General features: G+C 40.4%; 1 pseudogene across 1 annotated transcript in view; it reads right to left on the minus strand.

The window, feature by feature from the left end:
• Positions 1 to 840: 840 nt before the first annotated feature.
• LOC309978090 (large ribosomal subunit protein eL31-like) overlaps positions 841 to 25,269 on the minus strand; it is a 30,207-nt pseudogene continuing 5,778 nt past the window's right edge. Inside the window, exon 2 of the transcript in view lies at positions 841 to 1,240. The product of the transcript in view is annotated as a large ribosomal subunit protein eL31-like (transcript). The remainder of the gene's footprint in view (positions 1,241 to 25,269) is intronic.

Genomic DNA, 25,269 nt, shown 5'->3' on the forward strand with positions numbered 1-25,269 from the left:
TTCTTTTTCCAAGGTCCGGAATCATCTTCATATCATTATTCTGAATTCTTTTTCTGAAAGGTCGCTTATCTCCACTTCATTTAGTTGTTTTTGTGGCGTTTTATCTTGTTCCTTGATGTGGTACACCGTCCCCTGCCTTTTCATTTTGTCTATCTTTCTGTGAATGTGGTTTTCGTTCCATAGGCTGCAGGATTGTAGTTCTTCTTGTTTCTGTTGTCTTGCTTCCTTACTTTCTTGCCCCACAAAATATTCCAGGTACACTTTGTACTTTACCTTCCCCAAGTCCGGATCAACCATTTCTTCCAAGAACCCTGGTTCCTTTTAGTGGGGACCTAAACTGGTTTAACTACCAGTTTAAAATTTTTTTTTTAATTTATGAGATGGCAATATAACATAAATTGTAGAGTTATTTTGAGGATTGAATGAGAAAATCTGTGTAAAAGAGTGTACATAATTCTTGGCTCATAGTATGTGCTCAATAAATTAATTTTCCCAGCTATTTCCAGTGAAGTGTAAATAATGGAATTATGGATGAGAATGACAGTTGATGAATTTACAAAATGTCAATTACAATGTTCTCTGAGAGAAAGCAATTGGTCAGTTGATTCAAAGATTAGATTACATTAACCTCCTTTCTGAGCTTTTCATTGTTTATTTCCATTCTCACTCAAGTTTCTCTCTTCAGAACTCATCCTTAGGATTTAGTTGAATTTAGTCTTGGGTTGTTGATGTGTCTTAATCTTCTCTTAAGTTAAATTTTAAGCAACTTAATATGGAAACCATATCTTACGTGTGTGTATGTTTTTTTGAGGTTTTATAATGTTATTTGACAGCTAGCGGTTAGTTCTCATCTACATTTTGTCTGTAGATTTTTGAGAGTAGTGACAGGTACATATCTAACCAACATATAGAGTTTATTTGGTGAATCTTCATCCTCATTAAGTCTCCTGGACAATTGCACATGGATACAGTGTGGGACATTGCTTATTCCTTTGGCCCAGATAGCTTTACTAAGCCTAGTGTCATTGTGTACATCTGAAGTTCCCACCTCCTTCATGGCAAATTTCTGGATCCTTTTGAGTGCCCAAGGGGCAAGCTTCTTGAAGCCCACTCCCAGGATGCACTTGTGAATGTTGATAGTGTATTCTGTGGTAGCTACCTCGTTGATGGCAGGATGGTCCTTCTGCTTCTCGCCCCTCTTCTTTGCAAGAGCTGTTCTGCTGGGCCCAGGTTGGAAGTGCTTGGGTGTTTTTCATATTTCCTGCATGTCCTACAACAGTGGTGAGCACATATGCATATATTAGATACCAGTAAAAACCTAAGTAATGTATTTGTAGAAGTCACATAAGAAACATTTCCTAGCGAAAAAGGAATGTTATAATTGCTAAGATCTTAATCTAAGATTCTAATGAAAGGTAGACTTTAAGCATACAACACCTTCTTAAAGAATTTGGCATAAACTACATGGCCTAGACCTTTTTCAAATAAATACAAGTTGGAAAGCAGAAGGAGTTGTATGTTTCTGAGCTGCCTAGTGTTGTAATAGTAACAGTTTCTGGTGTCATGGCAGGCTGTCTCCTCTTTAATCAAAGGAAAATGTACAGACTGACAATTCTTCCAACTATTCAAATATCTCTTAAAAATAATGGTGGTAAGTAACAGGCATTTTGCATGTGCTGGTTATTTTGACCTGATGGATCTGCAAATTTCTTACTAGCATAGAAAAGAAAAACTGCTTCTTATTTTTAAGTACAAATCTTGTGTGCAGCAAATGAAGTCACATTTTTTATTTATTCCTTTATTTTTTTGTGCTGTTAGAAAACCACTTTGCAGTGAGTGTGAAAGAGAATACTTATTAGGCTAATAACAGCAGAATCATAGAAATGAGGCCTGCAGACAAATCTCCCTCTAGAGAATAAAGTGTGGTTACAGAAGGTTAAGAATCTGTAAAGATCAATGGAGGCCAAGAGCTTAAAATAGAGATAAACTGCCTGGAGAAAAAAAGTGAAAAGAAAAAGAAAACTTCAAGAAAACACTGAGCGTTTAGGATAGCTATTTTGTCTTTGTTCCCTGTTGAAAATTCCTAAAATTTCGTTTAGAGACAGTTATACATTCCTCCAAATACATCATTTTTATTTTTCACAATGTCTAAACTCCTGTGGGTGTCTTTTTCACTTCAACAGGTGCAATCACACATCACACATACACATGGGCCTTTGACTTCTGTAGTGAAACACACTGTCAAGTCAAAAGTACAGCTAATTCAGTAAAATGTGTTAATATAAGTAGTAAAAAACGACAGAGGTTGTAATGGGTAAAGCTGATTCTTAAGTATAATAAGATTCCTGTATCCAAATGCACAAGTTCTAACTGAACTTTGAAACATCCTCATAATTTGGGAGATAATGCATTATGCTTTCTTTGACTGAAAGGCAGATATTTTGATGAGAGTTTTGTTACTTCCTCTCAGTTTTCAGTGGCTTATCAAGCACTACATTTGCTCTTTTTTAAAATTTTATTTAAATACCTTTATGTTTATTTATTTACTTATTTTTGGCCACACGACTTGTGGGATCTTAGTTCCCCGAGCAGGGATTGAACTCGGGCCCTCAGCACTGAAAGCCTGGAGTCCTAACCGCTGGACCGCCAGGGAATTCCCGCTACATTTGCTCTTTATGAAGGCATCTATTCAATATGAAACAGGAAGGCCATGGCATAAGACCAGGCAGTTTTATTTGCCTATGGACATCTCCATGTTTTGTCTATCCTTCCTGTCCCCCAAATCCCAAAGGAATCCCAGAATTCATGTTCTGTGTTGTAGAAAAATACATGAAAATTACAAAAAGGCTATCCTTTCTGTCTTTCTAGGTCTCTAATGTTCGTAATATTGTTGGCCCCAACCTGTAAGTCACAGCCCATTTTGAAAGTTGGTAAGGAATAGTAGAACATGGTATTTTTGCCTTAATTTACCCTTTTGCCCCATTTACCTATCATAATTTCAGAGTTCCCTTCATATCCTTAACCATATCCATGGTTAAACAATTCCAGTCTCTGACTTTTGATCTTCGGGAACTTGGATGAAGATTCGGACTTGCATGGCACACTGTGCTAGTCGGTTCAGGCTGCCATATCAAAGTATCACAGTCTGGGTGGCTTAAACAACAGAAATGGGTTTTCCCACAGTTCTGGAGGCTAGAAGTTGCAGATCAAGATACTGGTAGGGTTCATTTCTGCTGAGGCCTCTCTCCTTGGTCTGTAGATGGCTGTCTTCTAACTGAGTCTTCACTTGGTGTTCCTCAGTGCTTGTCTGTGTCCTAATTTCTTCTTATAAGGACACCAATCATATTAGCCGTATCATTTTACCTTAATCACCTCTTTCAAGGCTCTGCCTCCAAATCCTGTCACATTCTGAGGTCCTAACTGGGGGTTAAGACTTCAGCATATGAATTTCGGGGGGACACAGATCAGTCCATAACACATACCATTCACCAACCTGGTGCAAGAATCTTTAGTCCACTTTATCTGTAGGGAAAAAAAATCTCTGTTTCAAGTCATTTTTTTTCTGAATCACATTGATGTAAATATTTGTGGTTCAACATATGGTTGGCAAGCCAGAAGTGCCTCAGGGATTTAGAGAAGTGTTTTAGATACTCCAACACATTTGGTAGGTAATCCAATCCTATAGGACAGACAGCCTGAATTTCAAAACTACACCCACGTTAAATAAAGGCCAGATATGTTTTTTTTTAATTTATTTTTTTTACATCTTTATTGGAGTATAATTGGTTTACAATGGTGTGTTAGTTTCCGCTTTATAACAAAGTGACTCAGTTATACATATACATTTGTTCCCATATCTCCTCCCTTTTGTGTCTCCCTCCCTCCCACTCTCCCTATCCCACCCATCCAGGTGGTCACAAAGCACCGAGCTTATCTCCCTGTGCTATGCAGCTGCTTCCCACTAGCTATCTGCCTTACGTTCAGTAGTGTATATATGTCCATGCCACTCTCTCACTTTGTCCCAGCTTACCCTTCCTCCTCCCCATATCCTCAAGTCCATTCTCTAGTAGGTCTGTGTCTGTATTTCCGTCTTACCCCTAGGTTCTTCATGACATTTTTTTTTCTTAGCTTCCATATATATGTGTTAGCATACGGTATTTATCTTTCTCTTTCTGACTTACTTCACTCTGTATGACAGATTCTAGATCCATCCACCTCACTACAAATAGCTCAATTTCGTTTCTTTTTATGGCTGAGTAATATTCCATTGTATATATGTGCCACATCTTCTTTATCCATTCATCCTATGATGAACACTTAGGTTGTTTCCATCTCCTGGCTATTGTAAATAGAGCTGCAATGAATATTTTGGTACATGGCTCTTTTTGAATTACGGTTTTCTCAGGGTATATGCCCAGTAGTGGGATTGCTGGGTCATATGGTAGTTCTATTTGTAGTTTTTTAAGGAACCTCCATACTGTTCTCCATAGTGGCTGTACCAATTCACATTCCCACCAGCAGTGCAAGAGTGTTCCCTTTTCTCCACACCCTCTCCAGCATTTATTGTTTCTAGATTTTTTGTTGATGGCCACTCTGACCGCTGTGAGATGATATCTCATTGTAGTTTTGATTTGCATTTCTCTAATGATTAATGATGTTGAGCATTCTTTCATGTGTTTGTTGGCAATCTGTATATCTTCTTTGGAGAAATGTCTGTTTAGGTCTTCTGCCCATTTTTGGATTGGGTTGTTTGATTTTTTGTTATTGAGCTGCATGAGCTGCTTGTAAATTTTGGAGATTAATCCTTTGTCGGTTGCTTCATTTGCAAATATGTTCTCCCATTCTGAGGGTTGTCTTTTGGTCTTGTTTATGGTTTCCTTTGCTGTGCAAAAGCTTCGAAGTTTCATTAGGTCCCATTTGTTTATTTTTGTTTTTATTTCCCTTTCTCTAGGAGGTGGGTCAAAAAGGATCTTGCTGTGATCTATGTCATAGAGTGTTCCACCTATGTTTTCCTCTAAGAGTTTGATAGTTTCTGGCCTTACACTTAGGTCTTTAATCCATTTTGAGCTTATTTTTGTGTGTGGTGTTAGGCAGTGATCTAATCTCATACTTTTACATGTACCTGTCCAGTTTTCCCAGCACCACTTATTGAAGAGGCTGTCCTTTCTCCACGGTACATTCCTGCCTCCTTTATCAAAGATAAGGTGACCATATGTGCGCGGGTTTATCTCTGGGCTTTCGATCCTGTTCCATTGATCTATATTTCTGTTTTTGTGCCAGTACCGTACTGTCTTGATTATTGTAGCTTTGTAGTATAGTCTGAAGTCAGGGAGCCTGATTCCTCCAGCTCCATTTTTCGTTCCCAAGATTGCTTTGCTTATTCGGGGTCTTTTTGTTTCCATACAAATTGTGAAATTTTTTGTTCTCGTTCTGTGAAAAACGCCAGTGGTAGTTTGATAGGGATTGCATTGAATCTGTAGATTGCTTTAGGTAGTAGAGTCATTTTCACAATGTTGATTCTTCCAATCCAAGAACATAGTATATCTCTCCATCTATTTGTATCATCTTTAATTTCTTTCATCAGTGTCTTATAATTTTCTGCATACAGGTCTTTTGTCTCCTTACATAGGTTTATTCCTAGATATTTTATTCTTTTTGTTGCATTGGTCAGTGGGAGTGTTTTCTTGATTTCACTTTCATATTTTTCATCATTAGTGTATAGGAATGTCAGAGATTTCTGTGCATTAATTTTTTATCCTGCTACTTTACCAAATATATTGATTAGCTCTAGTAGTTTTCTGGTAGCATCTTTAGGATTCTCTATGTATAGTATCATGTCATCTGCAAACAGTGACAGCTTTACTTCTTGTTTTCTGATTTGGATTCCTTTTATTTCCTTTTCTTCTCTGATTGCTGTGGCTAAAGCTTCCAAAACTGCGTTGAATAATAGTGGTGAGAGCGGGCAACCTTGCCCTGTTCCTGATCTTCGTGGAAATGCTTTCAGTTTTTCACCGTTGAGGATGATGTTGGCTGTGGGTTTGTCATATATGGCCTTTATTATGTTGAGGAAAGTTCCCTCTGTGCCTACTTTCTGCAGGGTTTTTATCATATATGGGTGTTGAATTTTGTCAAGAGCTTTCTCTGCATCTATTGAGATGACCATATGGTTTTTCTCCTTCAATTTGTTAATATGGTGTGTCACGTTGATTGATTTGCACATATTGAAGAATCCTTGCATTCCTGGAATAAACCCCACTTGATCATGTTGTATGATCCTTTTAATGTGCTGTTGGATTCTGCTTGCTAGTATTGTGTTGAGGATTTTTGCATCTGTGTTCATCAGTGATGTTGGCCTGTAGTTTTGATTCTTTGTGACATCCTTGTGTGGTTTTGTTATCAGGGTGATGGTGGCCTCATAGAATGAGTTTGGGAGTGTTCCTCCCTCTGCTATATTTTGGAAGAGTTTGAGAAGTATAGGTGTTAGCTCTTCTCTAAATGTTTGAAAGAATTCACCTGTGAAGCCATCTGGTCCTGGGCTTTTGTTTGTGGGAAGATTTTTAATCACAGTTTCAATTTCAGTGCTTGTGATTGGTCTGTTCATATCTCTTCCTGATTCATTCTTGGCACGTTGTGCATTTCTAAGAATTTGTCCATTTCTTCCAGGTTGTCCATTTTATTGGCATAGAGTTGCTTGTAGTAATCTCTCATGATCGTTTGTATTTCTGCAGTGTCAGTTGTTACTTCTCTTCTTTCATTTCTAATTCTACTGATTTGAGTCTTCTCCCTTTTTTTCTTGATGAGTGGCTAATGGTTTATCAATGTTGTTTATCTTCTCAAAGAACCAGTTTTTAGTTTTATTAATCTTTGCTATCATTTCCTTCATTTCTTTTTCATTTATTTCTGATCTGATCTTTATGATTTCTTTCCTTCTGCTAACTTCGGGGTTTTTTTGTTCTTCTTTCTCTAATTGCTTTAGGTGCAAGGTTAGGTTGTTTATTTGAGATGTTTGCTGTTTCTTAAGGTAGGATCGTATTGCTATAAACTTCCCTCTTAGAACTGCTTTTGCTGCATCCCATAGGTTTTGGGTCGTCGTGTCTCCATTGCCATTTCTTTCTAGGTATTTTTTAATTTCCTCTTTGATTTCTTCAGTGATCACTCCGTTATTAAGTAGTGTATTGTTTAGCCTCCAGGTGTTTGTATTTTTTATAGATCTTTTCCTGAAATTGATATCTAGTCTCATAGCGTTGTGGTTGGAATAGATACTTGATACAATTTCAGTTTTCTTAAATTTACCAGGGCTTGATTTGTGACCCAAGATATGATCTATCCTGGAGAATGTTCCATGAGCACTTGAGAAAAATGTGTATTCTGTTGTTTTTGGATGGAATGTCCTATAAATATCAATTAAGTCCATCTTGTTCAATGTATCAGTTAAAGCTTGTGTTTCTTTATTTATTTTCATTTTGGATGATCTGCCCTTTGGTGAAAGTGGGGTGTTAAAGTCCCCTACTATGAATGTATTAGTGTCGATTTCCCCTTTTATGGCTGTTAGTCTTTGCCTTATGTCTTGAGGTGCTCCTCTGTTGGGTGCATAAATATTTACAGTTGTTATATCTTCTTCTTGGATCGATCCCTTGATCATTATGTAGTGTCCTTTGTCTCTTCTAATAGTCTTTATTTTAAAGTCTATTTTGTCTGATATGAGAATTGCTACTCAAGCTTTCTTTTGGTTTCCATTTGCATGGAATATCTTTTTCCATCCCCTTACTTTCAGTCTGTATGTGTCTCTAGGTCTGAAGTGGGTCTCTTGTAGACAGCATATATATGGGTCTTGTTTTTGTATCCATTCAGCCAGTCTGTGTCTTTTGGTGGGAGCATTTGATCCATTTACATTTAAGGTAATTATTGATATGTATGTTCCTATTCCCATTTTCTTAATTGTTTTGGGTTTGTTATTGTAGGTCTTTTCCTTCTCTTGTGTTTCTTGCCTAGAGAAGTTCCTTTAGCAGTTGTTGTAAAGCTGGTTTGGTGGTGCTGAACTCTCTCAGCTTTTGCTTGTCTGTAAAGGTTTTAATTTCTCCATCAAATCTGAATGAGATCCTTGCTGGGTAGAGTAATCTTGGCTGTAGGTTTTTCTCCTTCACAACTTTAAAAATATCCTGCCAGTCCCTTCTGGCTTGCAGAGTTTCTGCTGAAAGATCAGCTGTTAACCTTATGGGGATTCCCTTGTGTGTTATTTGTTGTTTTTCCCTTGCTGCTTTTAATATGTTTTCTTTGTATTTAATTTTTGACAGTTTTATTAGTATGTGTCTTGGCGTGTTTCTCCTTGGATTTTTCCTGTATGGCACTCTCTGTGCTTCCTGGACTTGATTAACTATTTCCTTTCCCATATTAGGGAAGTTTTCAACTATAATCTCTTCAAATATTTTCTCAGTCCCTTTCTTTTTCTCTTCTTCTTCTGGAACCCCTATAATTCGAATGTTGGTGCATTTCATGTTACCCCAGAGGTCTCTGAGAGTGTCCTCAGTTCTTTTCATTCTTTTTTCTTTATTCTGCTCTGCAGTAGTTATTTCCACTATTTTATCTTCCAGGTCACTTATCCATTCTTCTGCCTCAGCTATTCTGCTGTTGATCCCATCTAGAGTATTTTTAATTTCATTTATTGTGTTGTTCATCATTGCATGTTTCACCTTTAGTTCTTCTAGGTCCTTGTTAAATGTTTCTTGCATTTTCTCTATTTCCAGGATTTTGGATCATGTTTACTATCATTATTCTGAATTCTTTTTCAGGTCGATTGCCTATTTCCTCTTCATTTGTTAGGTCTGGTGCGTTTTTATCTTGCTCCTTCAACTGCTGTGTGCTTTTCTGTCTTCTCATTTTGCTTATCTTACTGTATTTGGGGTCTCCTTTTTGCAGGGTGCAAGTTCGTAGTTCCCATTGTTTTTGGTGTCTGTCCCCAGTGGCTAAAGTTGGTTCAGTGGGTTGTGTAGACTTCCTGGTGGAGGGGACTAGTGCCTGTGTTCTGGTGGATGAGGCTGGATCTTGTCTTTCTGGTGGGCAGGTCCACGTCTGGTGGTGTGTTTTGGGGTGTTGTGGACTTATTATGATTTTAGGCAGCCTCTCTGCTAATGGGTGGGGTTGTGTTCCTGTCTTGCTAGTTGTTTGGCATGGGGTGTCCAGCACTGTTGCTTGCTGGTCGTTGAGTGAAGCTGGGTGTTGGTGTTGAGATAGACATCTCTGGGAGATTTTCGCCATTTGATATTATGTGGAGCTGGGAGGTCTCTTGTGGACCAGTGTCCTGAAGTTGGCTCTCCCACCTCAGAGGCACAGCCCTGCCTCCTGGCTGCAGCAGCAAGCGCCTTTCATCCACACAGCTCTGAATAAAAGGGAGAAAAAGTAGAAAGAATGAAAGAAAGAAGATAAAATAAAGTAAGATAAAATAAAATAAAGGTATTATATAATAAAAAATAAGTAAGAAAAAGAATTTTTTTAAAGTAAAAAAGAAAAAAACAACCAAAAAAAAACGGACGGATAGAACCCTAGGATAAATGGTGAAAGCAAAGGTATACAGACAAAATCTCACACAGAAGCATACACATACACACTCACAAAAAGAGGAAAAGGGGAAAAAATAATAAATCTTGCTCTCAAAGTCCACCTCCTCAATTTGGGATGATTCGTTGTCTATTCGTGTATTCCACAGACGCAGGGTACATCAAGTTGATTGTGGAGCTTTAATCCACTGTTTCTGAGGCTGCTGGAAGAGATTTCCTTTTCTCTTTTTTGTTTGCACAGCTCCTGGGGCTCAGCTTTGTATTTGGCCCCGCCTCTGCGTGTAGGTCGCCAGAGGGCGTCTGTTCTTCGCTCAGACAGGACGGGGTTAAAGGAGCAGCTGACTCGGGGGCTCTGGCTCACTCAGGCTGGGGGGAGGGAAGGGTGCGGATGCAGGGCGAGCCTGCTGCGGCAGAGGCCAGTGTGACGTTGCACCAGCCTGAGGCGCGCCGTGCGTTCTCCCGGGGAAGTTGTCCCTGGATCCCGGGACCCTGGCAGTGGCGGGCTGCACAGGCTCCCGGGAGGGGAGGTGTGGAGAGTGGCCTGTGCTTGCACACGGGCTTCTTGGTGGCGGCAGCAGTAGCCTTAGCATCTCTTGCCCGTCTCTGGGGTCCGTGCTGTTAGCCGTGGCTCGCGCCCATCTCTGGAGCTCCTTTACACAGCGCTCTTAGTCCCCTTTCCTCGCGCACCAGCAAACAAAGAGGGAAGAAAAAGTCTCTTGCCTCTTCTGCAGGTCCAGACTTTTCCCCGGACTCCCTCCCAGCTAGCCGTGGCGCACTAACCCCCTGCAGGCTTGTTCACGCCGCCAACCCCAGTCCTCTCCCTGCGCTCCGACCGAAGCCGGAGCCTCAGCTCCCAGCCCCCCACCCCCACCCCGGCGGGTGAGCAGACAAGCCTCTCGGGCTGGTGAGTGCCTGTCGGCACCGATCCTCTTTGCGGGAATCTCTCTGCTTTGCCCTCCATATCCCTGTTGCTGTGCTCTCCTCCGCAGCTCTGAAGCTTTCCCCCTCCGCCACCTGCAGTCTCCACCCGCGAAGGGGCTTCCTAGTGTGTGGAAAGCTTTCCTCCTCCACAGCTCCCTCCCACTGGTGCAGGTCCCGTCCCTATTCTTTTGTCTCTGTTTATTCTTTTTTCTTTTGCCCTACCCAGGTACGTGGGGGGTTTCTTGCCTTTTGGGAGGTCTGAGGTCTTCTGCCAGCGTTCAGTAGGTGTTCTGTAGGAGTTGTTCCACGTGTAGATGTATTTCTGGTGTATCTGTGGGGAGGAAGGTGATCTCCGCCTCTTACTCTTCTGCCATCTTCCCCCTCTCCCCAGATATGTTTTTTTTTCCCCCACTCTCCACCCTCCACCCTGTACCAACTGAAATGGAATTATTTGCGGAAAAAAATTATGAGTGGCAGAATCAAGGAGAAACTCCAGATTCTCTTCCTAAAACTCTTCCAGGCTTTCATCTAAAGCATTTTATATATTTATGTGTGTCTGTGTCTGTGTTTGTACATATGTGTGTGTATATATATTTATATACATATATTTTTTATTTTCCTAAGATCTATTATCATGGTGAGAATGGCATAACATAACACATTTATCATATAACATCTCTTCTAAGTGCATTGCTACAAATATCTGAGATGTCACATTCCCTCCCCCTCCCTCCCTCCCTTTTCTCTCCTTCTCGCTCTCCCTATCCCCCCAACCTCCATTACCTTGACTCTATAGTTCCCTAATTCACACCTATAAGGAGGCAGGGTCAGCCTCCAGTAAACTGATTGCTAATGCAATTCATTTACCAGTCATCCCTCTGTTATCACTCTGAGTCATCTGATGAAGACCGTGAAGTTAATGAGGAGGCGAAAATGAAGAGAAGCAGGGAAGGATGATGATAAGGAAGAAAAGCACAGGACTGAGAAACGTGGGAAAAGAGGGCAGGCTGTGACCTCTGTCAGGGGCAACCTGGAACCCAGAAGCAAGGGGAGAAGTGAAAGCTTCTCCCTGTGACCCTCAGTGTATTAGGATGCAGCCAATCACATCACCCAATTGGATTTTCTGACAGAAATCTCCGTTGAAGCAAAAATGTATTTTCAAGATAATATGTATATAGGAATGATTATATGGTTTTGGTATGTTATTTCCTTGCTATAAAGAATATTTATTTATAGAAATACCACAAGCCGCACACAGTTTCCACAGGTATGAGGGAGGGGTCATTTACAAACAAAATATTAGAATCTACCAATGTAGAAAACATCAAGGTTGTAATGAGGAAGATGCTTTTTATTTTTTATTTGTTTATTTTTAAAGCAGAATGAATAGTGCCAGCGTGCTGTCACTTGGGAGAACTGTGTAGTTGTTTGCAGGTCATGGCGCTTAGTAAATTGGTCCAGTGCTATTAAGAAGGAGTTATAGAAAGCATGTTTGTTTTTCTGCTTGATGGCCAGCAGTAATTTTAATAGATGCCTGAATTCTGTCTCCAGGCAAACCGGGAACATATGGAAATCATATTCAGTTGTTAATAATTTTGTTGCTGATGGGAGTGGCAAAGAGGATTTATTTTAATCATTTTAGGACTTATTAAAGGGACGTAGCTGGGAGCTGAGAGGATTAAGCACTTCAGGTGAGTTCACTGGCAGGTCCACATGAAAGTGGGATTTTTGTCTGTCAGGAAAAAACATACCCACTGCGAGTGTCCCAATGGCATAGGTGTTCAAGGAGCCTGGGACCCCTGCAAGGTCAGAAATCAAAGCCTGGTGACTGATCAGTTCTCTAAAACACCTCTCATCGTTCTGAATGTTTTCTCAGCAACGTAAAGCACACTATAGCAGTGAAGGTCCTGGGTGAGTTCTGGCCGTTATTAATTCCGTGGTCTTGGACAAATTACCTCACTTTTCTCTGCCTCAATGTCTTTATCTGCAGGAATGGCAATAACAATAGCAATTACCTACCTGCGATAGCACTTTGAAGGTCAGATGAGATGATTATGTCTTACAGCACCAAGCATGATGTGGAGTGAATGCTCAATAAATTATAACTATTCTTATTAATATTTTTATTGTTATGCTTAAAATCTGTATCTGCTTCATTATACATGTTAGAAAGAGATACCCAAACTTAGGGAGTATTGAGAAGAGAACGGGCCTAGGCCTTCAATTTTGATGGTATATATTGCAAAGTAATAGGTCTGCAATTTGGAAAATAGAAATTTACAACATTTTCTGCATAGAAAAATGTGTGATGTTCTAATGCTCTCCAGTTGCTTGAACTATTTAGATATCAACTCAAGATACATTGTCATACTTTGTCTGTTTTATTTTGCTTGTACCTTTGCTTGTACTCAAAAATATTGTCCCTATTCAAATAAAAGTTTGTGGTATTTTCCTTGGTTATTTTTAAAATGTAAGGTTGACATGATCAGATTGAGCCTTTTTTACTTTTATCCAACCTGTTTCCTGAAATTAAATATCTGTAACCTTTCCATTGAATATGCAGAGTTCATGGGGTGTAATTATAAAGCAACCTTATTTTTGTCTTCCGGTATCTCTTTAACGTTTTTCTGTGGGGCTGGTTCTTTCGTTAGCCTTTGGTAAAATTTAAGGGAAGTCCCGTGATTTTTTAAAAATTATTTTATGTATTTATTTTTGGCCGCGTTGGGTCTTCATTGCTGCGCGCGGGCTTTCTCTAGTTGTGGTGAGCGGAGGCTACTCTTTGTTGTGGTGTGCGGGCTTCTCGTTGCGGAGCACAGGCTCTAGGCGCGCGGGCTTCAGCAGTTGTGGCTCTCGGGCTCTAGAGCGCAGGCTCAGTAGTTGTGGCACGCGGGCTCAGTAGTTGTGGCTCGTGGGCTCTAGAGCGCAGGCTCAGTAGTGGTGGCGCACGGGCTTAGTTGCTCCGTGGCATGTGGGATCTTCCCGGACCAGGGCTCGAACCTGTGTCCCCTGCATTGGCAGGCGGATTCTTAACCACTGCGCCACCAGGGAAGCCCAAGTCCCGTGATTTTGGTATCCACTTTTAGGTAATAAAACAACCTATCGTCAGTAATTGTCCTGTCAAAATATTACATTCCATTGGAAGGTAAAGCTTCTCTTTTCTTCTGCTTTGCTTGCTGCAGGCTGGTTGCCAGTGGGTGGGTGGGTGGGGACTCTGGTTGGTTTGTTCTTTCTTTTTCTCTTGCGTGTTAATCCCTCTTCCTCCAAAGAAATTTCAGACCCCCCCTCTAGGTTTAGAGCTAGAAGAGGCAGAGGGTAAAGAGGACAAGAATATTCTTGCTTGCCTGCCATTGTTTGGTGATCTAGCATCCACACTCTGTAGATCTGGCACTCTGTTTGAGGCTGAGTCTTTTAGGGGCACCTTTCGGGGTCCATCAGAGACCCTGGGGCCCTTTGCCTCTCTTCCTCTCATCGCTGGGGGTCTCTCACTCTCACTTTTAGTTCCTTTGAGAGGGCAGATGCATCTCTGATTGCCCTTGGCTGGCTGGCTGGCTGGCTGGCTGGTTACTAACTCCTTCCTTAACATCTAGTCATCTGCTGGCACTTTCAGCTTCTATTTGTTCCTTCAGTGGACTCTCTTGGACAAGACAGGAGATGCAGCTACACTAACCTGCTCATGTGTAGACTACATGTTTCTCCCACGTTATTCTAGGAATGCACATGACCCCCAATGAAGTGACCTTTCTTTTATTGCTGTTTTAAAGCAGTGCACTAGCCAGGTGATGGACCCTAACATTACTTACGGAGGAGTCTGACTCTTTTCCGGTTGTTTCTGCACCTGTGAGACAAATAGGTGAAACTTTTCAGGTGGTGTCAATATACTTCTTTCCCTAGGTTTGGGAAAAGCCGTCACAGCAAATCCATTTATTTTTCCAAAATTCCTCTAACTACTTTTAATCTTCTCAGATCCTCAATTTGGGTGTGGGGTTAAGAGTAGAATAACAGGTTATTTTTCTTTGACTCTTAACTCAGGGGTAACATTCTATTATTCTGGAAGAATGCCACTATTATGTGGGTGTATCACATGACAAGATGCTTTATTTTAAGCTCTTTTATAACTGTGTACCAAGTCCCATTTTTTCCTTATTTTCTTTATATTATCTCATAGCGGTATATAAAAAATTGTGCTGAAAAGCACATGACAGAAATTTACTGTCTTAACCATTTTTAAATGTACAGTTCAGTAGTTAAGTAAATTCACATTATTGTGCATCTTGGACCACATTTTAAACATCTCATTGTATGTTGAAAACAATCCAGCCTTTTCTGTGATTGTTTCTTTAAAAAAGCATTTTGATTATAATATTGGTTGTTAGACATTAACTCAAGCTTCTTCCTGTGAAGGGAACTGGTATCAGGACAGACACGGCCAATAAGGAGACAGAATCTCATGAAAATTCAGTTCAGTAGCTGTAACGGTGCCAAGCCTCATGGAGACTGTTGTTGGAAGGAGAGGTAGGAGCAGAAACAACTCTTGAAAGAGTTTCATGAGCCTCCTCCATTCCATAGCTACCCTATTAATAAAACTCGAGTATTCCTAGTCTGCCAACTTCTTTTGGAACTGATGCTGTCTGCTTACTGTTTTCCTCTTCTTTGTGTATCATTTCTTCACCCATCATAATTTTGCTTTTCTCATAGTTTCCGGTTCATAATAATTTCTATTTACTGCCTTATGGCTCTGACAAACTGTTCATAACTCCAGCTCATCTTCACACAGTGAAATTCCTCATTCTCTTGGTATTGGTATTTCCTAATTTAAATTTTCCAGAGAGGAAACTGGATTGTCTTTGTTTATCTTTTCATACCATGTGGGCACTGCCAGCCAAAGGATTGGTTCTACTTGGGTCAAAGTGTGGCTACAAATGGCTGCCCTTTGAGCAGAGGCTGGGGGGAGGTCGTTCCTGAGACGGCACCTGGGTATAGGAGGCAACATGATTAATTTTATGTACTTAATAAAAATATTTTGTGTGCATGCTTAAACAAGAGTAAGTATTTCTTTATTCATTTTTTCAGCGTTTGGCAGAAAGCAGGAACTCTTATAGGAGAAAGATGGTAATAAAGGCTCTGAGAACAAAGAATTGAAAAAGGGCTTCTGAGTTTCTGATTGTAGTGGATTTTTTTGAGGGAAGGACTGTTTTCCTGGTTTGGGTTCCCCCAGAAGCGGATCCTGAGATAAGAATGCTATTGCAAATAGTTCATTTGGAAGACGATAACATGAGACACTGGTAAGGGAAGAGAAGAAATGACAGAGGGCAAGGACGGCAGCCAAAAAAAGTGCAGTATGTTAAGTGGTTACCACCGTGGCTTATTCCACTGGTTAATTCTGGGAAATGTACAGTGCATCTCAAAGTTATCTCAAATGGGTGCCCAGGAAGCTGGATATTTTTCCATCAACTCCCTGTGGATCATTGGTTGAGGGCTGCTCCGGGGCCACTAATGCTGTGGCACATCTGGCCTGCCCTCTGTGTCGTTTATAGCTCCATGTCCAGTAAAAAGCCCTCAAGTCAGGAGGCACAGGGGTTTGCCGTCAGCAACCTTTAATGTGTGAGGGCGAGAGCAGAGAGGCTGTGGGCCGGGCACGGTTGGCATTTACCCCCAAACCCCCTCCCCATTTTCTCCTTTCTTGAATGAAACCTGATTTTATCCAGGTATTCATCCCTTAGGGAAGGTTGCCTTACCTAAAGCTCAAGGGTAAATTTAGATTAATCTTTTTTTTTGCCTTTTAAATTAGTTTTATTGCAATAAATTCTTTAATACATTTGTGTTGTACCATTCAACATTAATCTTCCAAGATCGATCACATTTGTTTTTCAGGAGGAATCAGTCTTAATCAAATAGAAAAACACACTGAGGCGCCCTGTGTTCGTCGCTCATGACTCCTCCTCCCAATTTGTGAGCGGGCTCAAGCCGTCTTAGGCATTCAGGAGAGAAGCATTCTTATTTAAGCTTTTGGTGGTTCATTTTGCATATATATTTCTTTGATTGAAGTATAGTTGACTTACAATGGTGTGCCAATCTCTGCTGTACGGCAGAGTGACTCAGGTATACATGTATAGACATTCTTTTTTTAAAGTTTGGATTAATCTTAGCTATTTATGGAGATCCCATTCCTTGTATCTGCTATTTGGCGTAGGCGTGGACACGCGGTGCAAGGTGGTATGAAATGAGAGATGAGGTCTGCTAGAGGGGCTCTGGGAAAGGTTTCTTCCTTCTTATAAAGAGACTCATAGGAAAAGGCAGCATTGTTTATACACTGGACCTCGGGACTTCCCTGGTGGTCCAGTGGTTAAGACTTCGCCTTCCAATGCAGGGGGTGCAGGTTCAATTCCTGGTCGGGGAGCTAAGATCCCACATGCCTCCTGGCCAAAGAACCAAAACATAAACCAGAAACAATATTATAACAAATTCAATAAAGACTTTAAAAAAAATGGTCTGTACTGGACCTGTCGCATATTCATGAGTCACTTGGAAATGTTAGACGCATCTTGGGACCATGAGCCCTGAATTAACCAACCCTAAAGATGCCCTGCCTTGAAATTTCTCAGTTTGAGAGATGACAACTTTTCCTGATTATCTAAATCATTTTGAGTAAGGTTTATTTTTACCTGCAGTCAAAGACATCCTAATTGGTACAAGGATAAAGTGTAAGTACCAGATGACAAAGCTCATTCTTGAAGTTTACAGAAAGGTTTATAAAGAGATTATAGGATCATGTCAATATGTTGTAACAATTCTAGCTCCCTTTGTTCAACCTTTACACCCCTTTTATAGTACTGATAACATTCAGGGGGTTTTGCTGATGATGGATCATGAGTTCTAGAACAGCAGTGTATTCAGTCTCAACCTTTGATTGCATACGTATTCATTATGCTGTGATTAAATGGGAAAAGTGCATAAAACACTTTTTCTACATACCGAGGTACAATGGTTGGCTTGAAGAAAATCACGGGTGCAATTGGTTGAGCTGCCAGCTGAACCAACAACTTTTTTTCCCTGTAGACTGTTCTTTCTTGAAAGAAAGACTGACAGAAAAAGTGATGGCTACCCAGACTTGGGTATTTGACCATTTCTCATAAATGAATGAACGGAACATGTTACTTCAAGGAAAATGACTGACAATATTTGTTGCCACTGATAAAATTTGAGCTTTCGAGTATGATTTTGATTTTTGGAAAACTTTTATCCACTAAGGTGATAGTTTCCCAACACTTAAAGACTCTTCAGATGAGTTCAGTGGTGATATTAACAAATGTAATTTTTAAATATTGTATAATAAAATGTGTCAACATTTGGAAAATCTGCATAACTCAGTGACACAGTGTTTTTCAAATGAGTGATACATGATATTATAGAATCCTCTGTGGGTAGAATATCCATTCAAAGTGCAAGATAGACTAGTGGATTTTAATGGAACTAAAAACAAGTTTAGTAGTATGGTTTTTGGTTTCACATTGCAACCAACTGCTAAGAAACTACCATTTGTTGAGTTTTGATATAGTGTTAAAGAATAATATCCACGGTTATATGAAAAGATTCTCAAAATAATCCTCTTTTTTCTAACCACATATCTGGGTGAGGCCATATTTTCTTCATATATTTCAACTAAAATAGCCTGTCACAACAGATTGAATGCAGGAGCAGATACAAGAATCCAGCTGTCTTCTGTTAAACCAGGCAGTAAAGAGATTTGCAAAAATGTAAAACAATGCTGCTCTTCTCACTAATTTTTTTCCTCATAAAAATATGTAATATTTGTTAACATGTAATGGACTTACTATTTTTAAATGAATTAATATTTTAAAAATTTCCTTTAATTTTGAATACAGCAAATATTAGTAAATGTAACCCACATAAACCAAAGCTCTCTGGAGGTCCTCAGTTATGTTTAAGAGTTTACAGGGTCCTGTAACAAAAAAAGTTTGAAACTGTCTTTAAAGGGCATGGTGGAAAGGAAAGGGTTCAGAGCGTTGAGTATAAACCAAGAGATCTGGGTTGTTAACGGACAGAAACAGAAGTAGAGGGTATATGGGATTAGTTAATGATCTTGAAATAAAGAATGATAGAGGGGTTAGGAAGGAGGAGGAGGGGTGGGGGAAATTTCTAGAAGCATGGAAGTTCTTCCCTCCCTCTTGACCCCTGTAGATGGAGGGATGGAGTTCAGTGGAAGGGAAGAATAGATCGGGGGCGATGTATTAATGCATCCTACGTTGTCATGGTTCTTGATGTTTATTAAACCAACAATAAACAGAAGTAAAACGTTTAACTTTAAAAGGGATTTCTTCATAAATGAGCACATTTAATGTTTTTAAATTTGGGGGATGCAGACTTGATGGAATTTTTGCTCTTCAGGAGGTACATGACCTTTCCTAGGAAACCAGGGAACATATCGTCATGTGTGAATGAATGAATCTCAGATTGTTGGAGAGAACCCTTCCCAGTGTGCTAAATATTAGTGAATGTTCCAGGTGTGTTTCAGCTATCCAGACTGCACGTAAAAATTGAGTGATGGGGACTCTTAGAATGAATAACAGCATTTACTGAAACTGGAAATCTTGAGACTTCTGGATCCAGAATCCACAATGTCCAGCCTCAGCCTTGATGTTGCACCAGTTTTACTGTAGAATACATCATCCTTGCTCCTTAGCTGACGAGTCTTGCCTTTTTGACATTTAAGCTACAAAATGTAGGCTACTCCTTGGAAGAAATCTTGTAATTATTTGCCAGTAGAAAAAGAATGATGGGTTAAAGTAAATATATGCTGTCAAGCTGTCAATAATTATTTAATACCACTGTGTACAAGGAATGATCCATGTCAAACTGCTCTAAATGAATTAGACAAAGAAAGTACATTTGCAAAGTTTCTGGGGTAGTCACATAAATACATACTTACAACATATAATATAATATAAACTTGAGATAAGGAGGTGGGCAAAACCACTACCAAAACCAAAGCCAAAACAAAAACAAAAGATATGTTTGCATCAAATTTGAACAATAATTTTTATTTTAAAACCAGTTGGGAAATGGAAGAAAGGCTATTACCTTACTGGGAAGGGAGGGAGGTTGCCAGAGACTCTCGCATTTATGGATGCCTCCTCTGTTCCAGACCCTCTGTATCTTTCAAGAACTTTGGAAGTACTTTTTGCCTCACGTTTCATAGATGGAGAAACCAAGACTCAAGAAAGTTGAGGAAAATTTTCCCTAAGATTTAGAAGGTTGCACAATGGAGGTTCAAGCCCCAGCTATTTTTGTCTTTGAAGGCCATTCTTTTTATGATTCTTTAGAAATTCCCAAGTCAGAGTCTATAGAGAACATACCCATTAACTGTAGGGAGAAGACCACGTTGCTGGAACTATTGTTTCTATTTTATATCATCTAGTTTATAAGAAAAAAAGTTCTACTCTCAGTTTTTACTGTTCTTTGAAAAAGCTGGGGAGTAAGCTAGGAAGTATTTGTTAAGAAAACAAAGAAACACAGCTTTGGAGGATGTTAGGGGAAGACCCTCTAAATCAGCAGTATGGCGGCTATCTGTGCCCTTGTCCATTGAGACAACAGTTTTATCAAGATATCCTATTGGGTAAGAAGACCTCATTTTTGCTGCCTCAAAATAGATGCAATAATATAAATTCTCTGTGCTTTGCATTTCTAACTGTTAAGCAAGCAGACACCACCAGTCTCAAAACAGACATCCATAGGATACGTAGCACTATGGTGTGGGCTTCAGAGAAAAGATTGCTTTTCAAGGACTTTGAGCTCTATGGAAGGAGACACATTCACATAAACCTAACTTTTCATGGTTAGTTTAATAGTTGCCATGATTATTACTCTTTAAAGTATTCTGAGGGTAGGTACCAATTCTTAACTACTTACCTAATTTGCTGTTATTTCAGCAGCCTTGTCCAGTGTTCTCAAAATGACCCACTCCACTTTGAACTTATTTACCATTCTGTTCTTTTTTGTCCTTGTAAAGTTCTCACAGTGCCCTTAAGTAGGTTTTGCCCTGGGCGCTGCTTACCATAAGTTACATAACTTCTTTATGTCCTAGTTCTCTTTTCTGAAAGCTAGAAATAAAAATATGATCTATCACTGTCAGAAGTAAATAAGGCAATAGTTGTAAAGCCTTTAGTCCAATGCCTGGCTCATTAAATGCCAGCTATTATTCTTGTTATTATTAATAATCATGTTATAAAACAATCCCAGTTTTAAGCTATCGAAAGTTTTATTTTGCTCGTGTTTATTCTTTTTTTAAAGAAAAATTTATACCGTACTTCCAAAAAGAACTTGAAAAGGTTTACCATTAAAGGCATATTAAAAGTAAGGCTTAATAATGGGAATAAAAATAAAAAGTCTGGCAAAGTCAGCTGCCTCAGAAACATAACCAAGGCCACAGCTGACTCTCCCCATAGGTATTGGAATCACTTTTTCATCAGAAGAGTGCTGGGAATGACTGTTGGGGGATCTTGACAGTGCTCCCAAATACTCCCTTTTGCTCTGCTCCATCCTTTCCTCTGTTCTAATTTCCACACTGCTGTCTTCTCCCTTGGCTCTTATCACTCCCATTCAGTCTAAACCTTCCCACTTGGCCCTCCGAACACCATTTCATGGCGTCCTCAATCTCCTTCAGGAGGAAGAACGTTTCTTCTTGTTAGGAAAGGCATTCTCCCACGTGGGGTCTTTTGGCCCCAACTCGGCCACATAAGAATGGGCCTTGTGTGGGGTGGCACTTTCCTTACCAGGAGATAAAGCATCCTCACAGTTTGTGATGGGCTTATCACCTTGTGGGGGCGTATCTTCCTCTCTTTCCGACTCAGGTGTGCTCCTTTGTTGGTTTTAAGCGTCTGCATCGTGTGGTCCCTGGCCATCCCCACTACTGTATCTTCCTTCTTGGGCACAAGAAGGGTGCTTGCAAATCAGGAGGGATGTGCTGGCCATGGGAGACTGACACCCACTACTGAAGCTGACCCTGCTGTCTCTTCTCTATGTGAATAAGACATTGTTGCATCCAGTGCTGGACTGGACTGTTTGCCTTGACAACTCCAATATCAAGATGCAGTGGGCAGAAGTACTGGGATCTCTACTCCCCATAATAGGCAACTGATGGTACTTGCTTGACACATCTGTCTTGCCCTCCAGAGCTACTGCTTTTCCTGCAACTCTCCCTGGTGGATGCATCTTCTCAGACTACCTACTCACTCAGCGTTGGGTGTTGAGATTGGCTTCCTAAGTGGAAATTCTGATCTTCATTGCTGGGCTTTTGCATTCTTCTGTGCCTTTTCCTCTGGAGCTCATGTCATCTAACTGCCTCACCTGATGCTTTTCTTGTTGCTGTCCTTGGACTCATTGTCCATGGCGTCATCCCTTGACAGTTTCACACCTGGCTCACACATTATTTTCTACCTTGTCATCATTGTATGAACAAGGAAGAGCTACACAAGTAGATCTCTTTCTATCTTGACCTCCTGTACTTCACTGAACTTCATTTCCATCCCATTCAGCTAACCTGCTCTCATGAAAATAACCTGTCCCCACTTAACAATTGTTTCTCCTCTGAAATCTTAAAAATTTGCATATCTCAGCTTTTCACTACACCCTATATAGTTCTTCCAGTTCTCTGCTTTCATTTTCCCACCTCCCCTTTTCTTTGCTCTCATTGAGACCTTTGGTTCCACAACCCCTTCTAGTCCTCTTGTGACTGAGCTCCTTCTCCATAAACCATCACTTCCTCCACTCTCTTGCCGGTGTTCTTGATCATCTTGCACCATTGCTCCATTGTATTCACCAAGGTAAAACAAACTAATTAAGCAAAAGCCCAACAATCTTCTCTGTATGTCTTTGGAACTTTAAATCTGGGCCTCCGTGTACCCGAAGAGGTACTTTCATTCCCTTAGCTTGGTGCTGCTACAGATTCATGATTTCCGTCCTTAGGCTGTCCACATTCACTCTTTCCCATTCATTTCAGCATCTGTGTACATCTCCACTCTGCTCAAACTTACTGCTCCACCATCTCTTCACTCACTTTGCATACAATTCTGCCTACTGCTGTGCATCTCACAAGAGACAATAGAAACCAACTTCTTCAGCTTCTGCAACCACACCTAGTTGGATGAAAACTTTTGGCCTGAGTGGAAGGTACACCTTCTTGTGGCTAAAACTATGCTTTTCACCCATACTCTAGATGCCAGTAACTCCTGACTTCTTAGGCATTACATTTTCTAATATTTCTCTGCTCTCGTATGCTCAAACTCTTTCTTGACAATTCGTTCCCTTTCAGTCACTGTATTCTTTCCTTCCTTTCATAGCCAGACTTCATGATGGTGTTATTTACATTTAATCGCTTCACTTCCTTATATCCCATTAACTCTTCAACCCACTGAGACATTTAAAGTTATTCCGAGAGTTGGTTCTGAGCTTCCATGCAATGAAGACAAGACAGTAGAAACAGGGACACTGTTTTCAATGACTGTTAAAAGGAAGTTTCTGTTCTACAAGAGAGAAAAAAGGTCCTGTACCTACATTTCAAAAGGAAGTGGTTGAAACATTAAAATAGAGACAGTGATCAATGTTATAGGTATTACTTTATGGAATATGAAGAAATATTCTGCATTTATATCCACTGTTTCAACTAGCAGCTGGACAACATTGGGTGTAAGATTCAGCGCTCCGGTAAGCGCCCTCGAAACAGCCAGTGTGTGCTTTTGAGAGCAAAGCTGTGCATAGCTACCGTTACCAGATCTGCAGGTGGGAAATTTTAATTTTGAAAACTGAAAAGTTTACTAAGTATGTAAAATCTCCCCCAACCTTGGTTGCAGAATCAGAGTACCAGTAGAAGGGCAACAAACTTCCTCGACAAAACAAGAAGTTTTGAATTTGTAAAAGTTCACAAAAACATGGAAAGGATAATGGAGAAAAATCAAGGACAGGGATTATCAGTTGCCTGCAGCTTAAATCCTGGCAACAGTTATTCATTTGTGTGTGTGTGTGAATAAAAATAAGAGTTTAATAAGGATCTTCAATATTTATTGTTTCAAAAATAATGAATAGTACATGATTCATTATTTAAAAGCTTGCACGTTGAAATTTGTAGGTGGAAGTGGCCAAATGTTTAGGAGGGAAGGTTGACTAGGGCTAGCCATGACCTTGCTCAGGAATATTTTTTGGGTCAACGTACAGAAAATTGGAGACAGGCACCAGGATGCCAGTCGATTAAGATCCCATGAGAAATAACTGTCAGAGCCCTGAAATATGCAATGTCTGCATCCGCACCTGTGGTCAGTTCAGTGAATGATCCCAAGGTTCCTTTGCTGAGTAGGAAATAAAGCCAAAGATGATGTCATGGAAAGTCTCTCAACTAAAATAGAGGAACGAATCTTCCTACTTGAGGAGTCGCTTTACTACTGGGGTCAGGATATTGGGCAACACTCGCTTTGACAGAGCTGTGTACACATGGTTGATATTTCATACCTATCCATCACCTTTATTTATGCTTCATTGTGATGTCCTGTAAATAGCCACTTTCTCTTGCGTCTCTCCGCACTGGTACTATAGTCTGCATTGCAGTTTTGGCACACTGACATATTCCTGGTTTGCCTGGGGCAGTGATTCTCAGTGCTGGCTGCACATTAGAATCACCTGGGGAGCTTTTCAATATATCAACTTAATCAATTAAATCAAAAGCCCTGGGATTGGGGCTCAGGCATTGGCAAGTTTCAAAAACTCCCCAGGTGATTCTAATGTGTAGCCAGGGTTGGAAACACTGGGCTAGTGCATTGGAGAAGGCTGCTTACTTAACCTTTTTAATCTGTTTTTTTCCCCCCAGGGTTGACTAAACCTCTCTGTAGCACCTTTCTGTGTTTATCTTCGGAAGGCAGTCTATTTCTGCATTTCCAAGTTCTTGGGATATCTCTTTGTAGCCTCACAGAACAGTCAATAATAGACAAATGCTATACTTTAAAATGATTTAATTTGCCAATTTAGGGCTTTCTATTGCTCTTTCTCAGTATTTGAATGTGCAGTGTTTCTCAACCTTGACTTCATTTGTCTGTATTTGACTGTACCTGGGGAACTTTAAAAAACGTCGATGCCCTGGTAGAGTCCCATCCCTGGAAATTCTAATGAAATCAGTCTGGAGTGCAACCTGGACATTGGGATTTTTAAAGAGACACGCCAACATTGTTAATTGGCTATACTCCAATATAAAATAAAAAGTTAAAAAAAAATAGACTCACCAGGTGATAATATAATAGACTGTTAGCGGAAAACTCTTGTAAGTATTTTCAAGATCTGTAAACTGCCTGTTAGGTAAATGATATGCCTAATCCACGGTGAAACTGAGGCTGAAAACCCATCAATTCCACTGGCAGCCATTCCACTGGCAGCCAGTCAACCTTTGCTGCATGAGGGAATTGCTTGGGATCAGGGAGCTTTAAAAAATACTGATGAAAGGAATTCCCTGGTGGCACAGTGGTTAAGAATCCGCCTGCCAGTGCAGGGGACATGGGTTCGAGTCCTGTTCTGGGAAGATCCCACATGCCACGGAGCAACTAAGCCTGTGCGCCACAACTACTGAGCCTGTGTTCTAGAGCCTGCGAGCTACAACTACTGAGACTGCGTGCCACAACTACTGAAGCCCACATGCCTAGAGCCTGTGCTCTGCCACAAGAGAAGCCACCACAATGAGAAGCCCGCACACCACAACAAAGAGTAGCCCCCGCTCGCCGCAACCAGAGAAAAGCCTGTG

Source organism: Leucopleurus acutus, assembly GCF_964270905.1.
Source record: "Leucopleurus acutus genome assembly, chromosome: X".
Classification (NCBI taxonomy): Eukaryota; Metazoa; Chordata; class Mammalia; order Artiodactyla; family Delphinidae; genus Leucopleurus; species Leucopleurus acutus.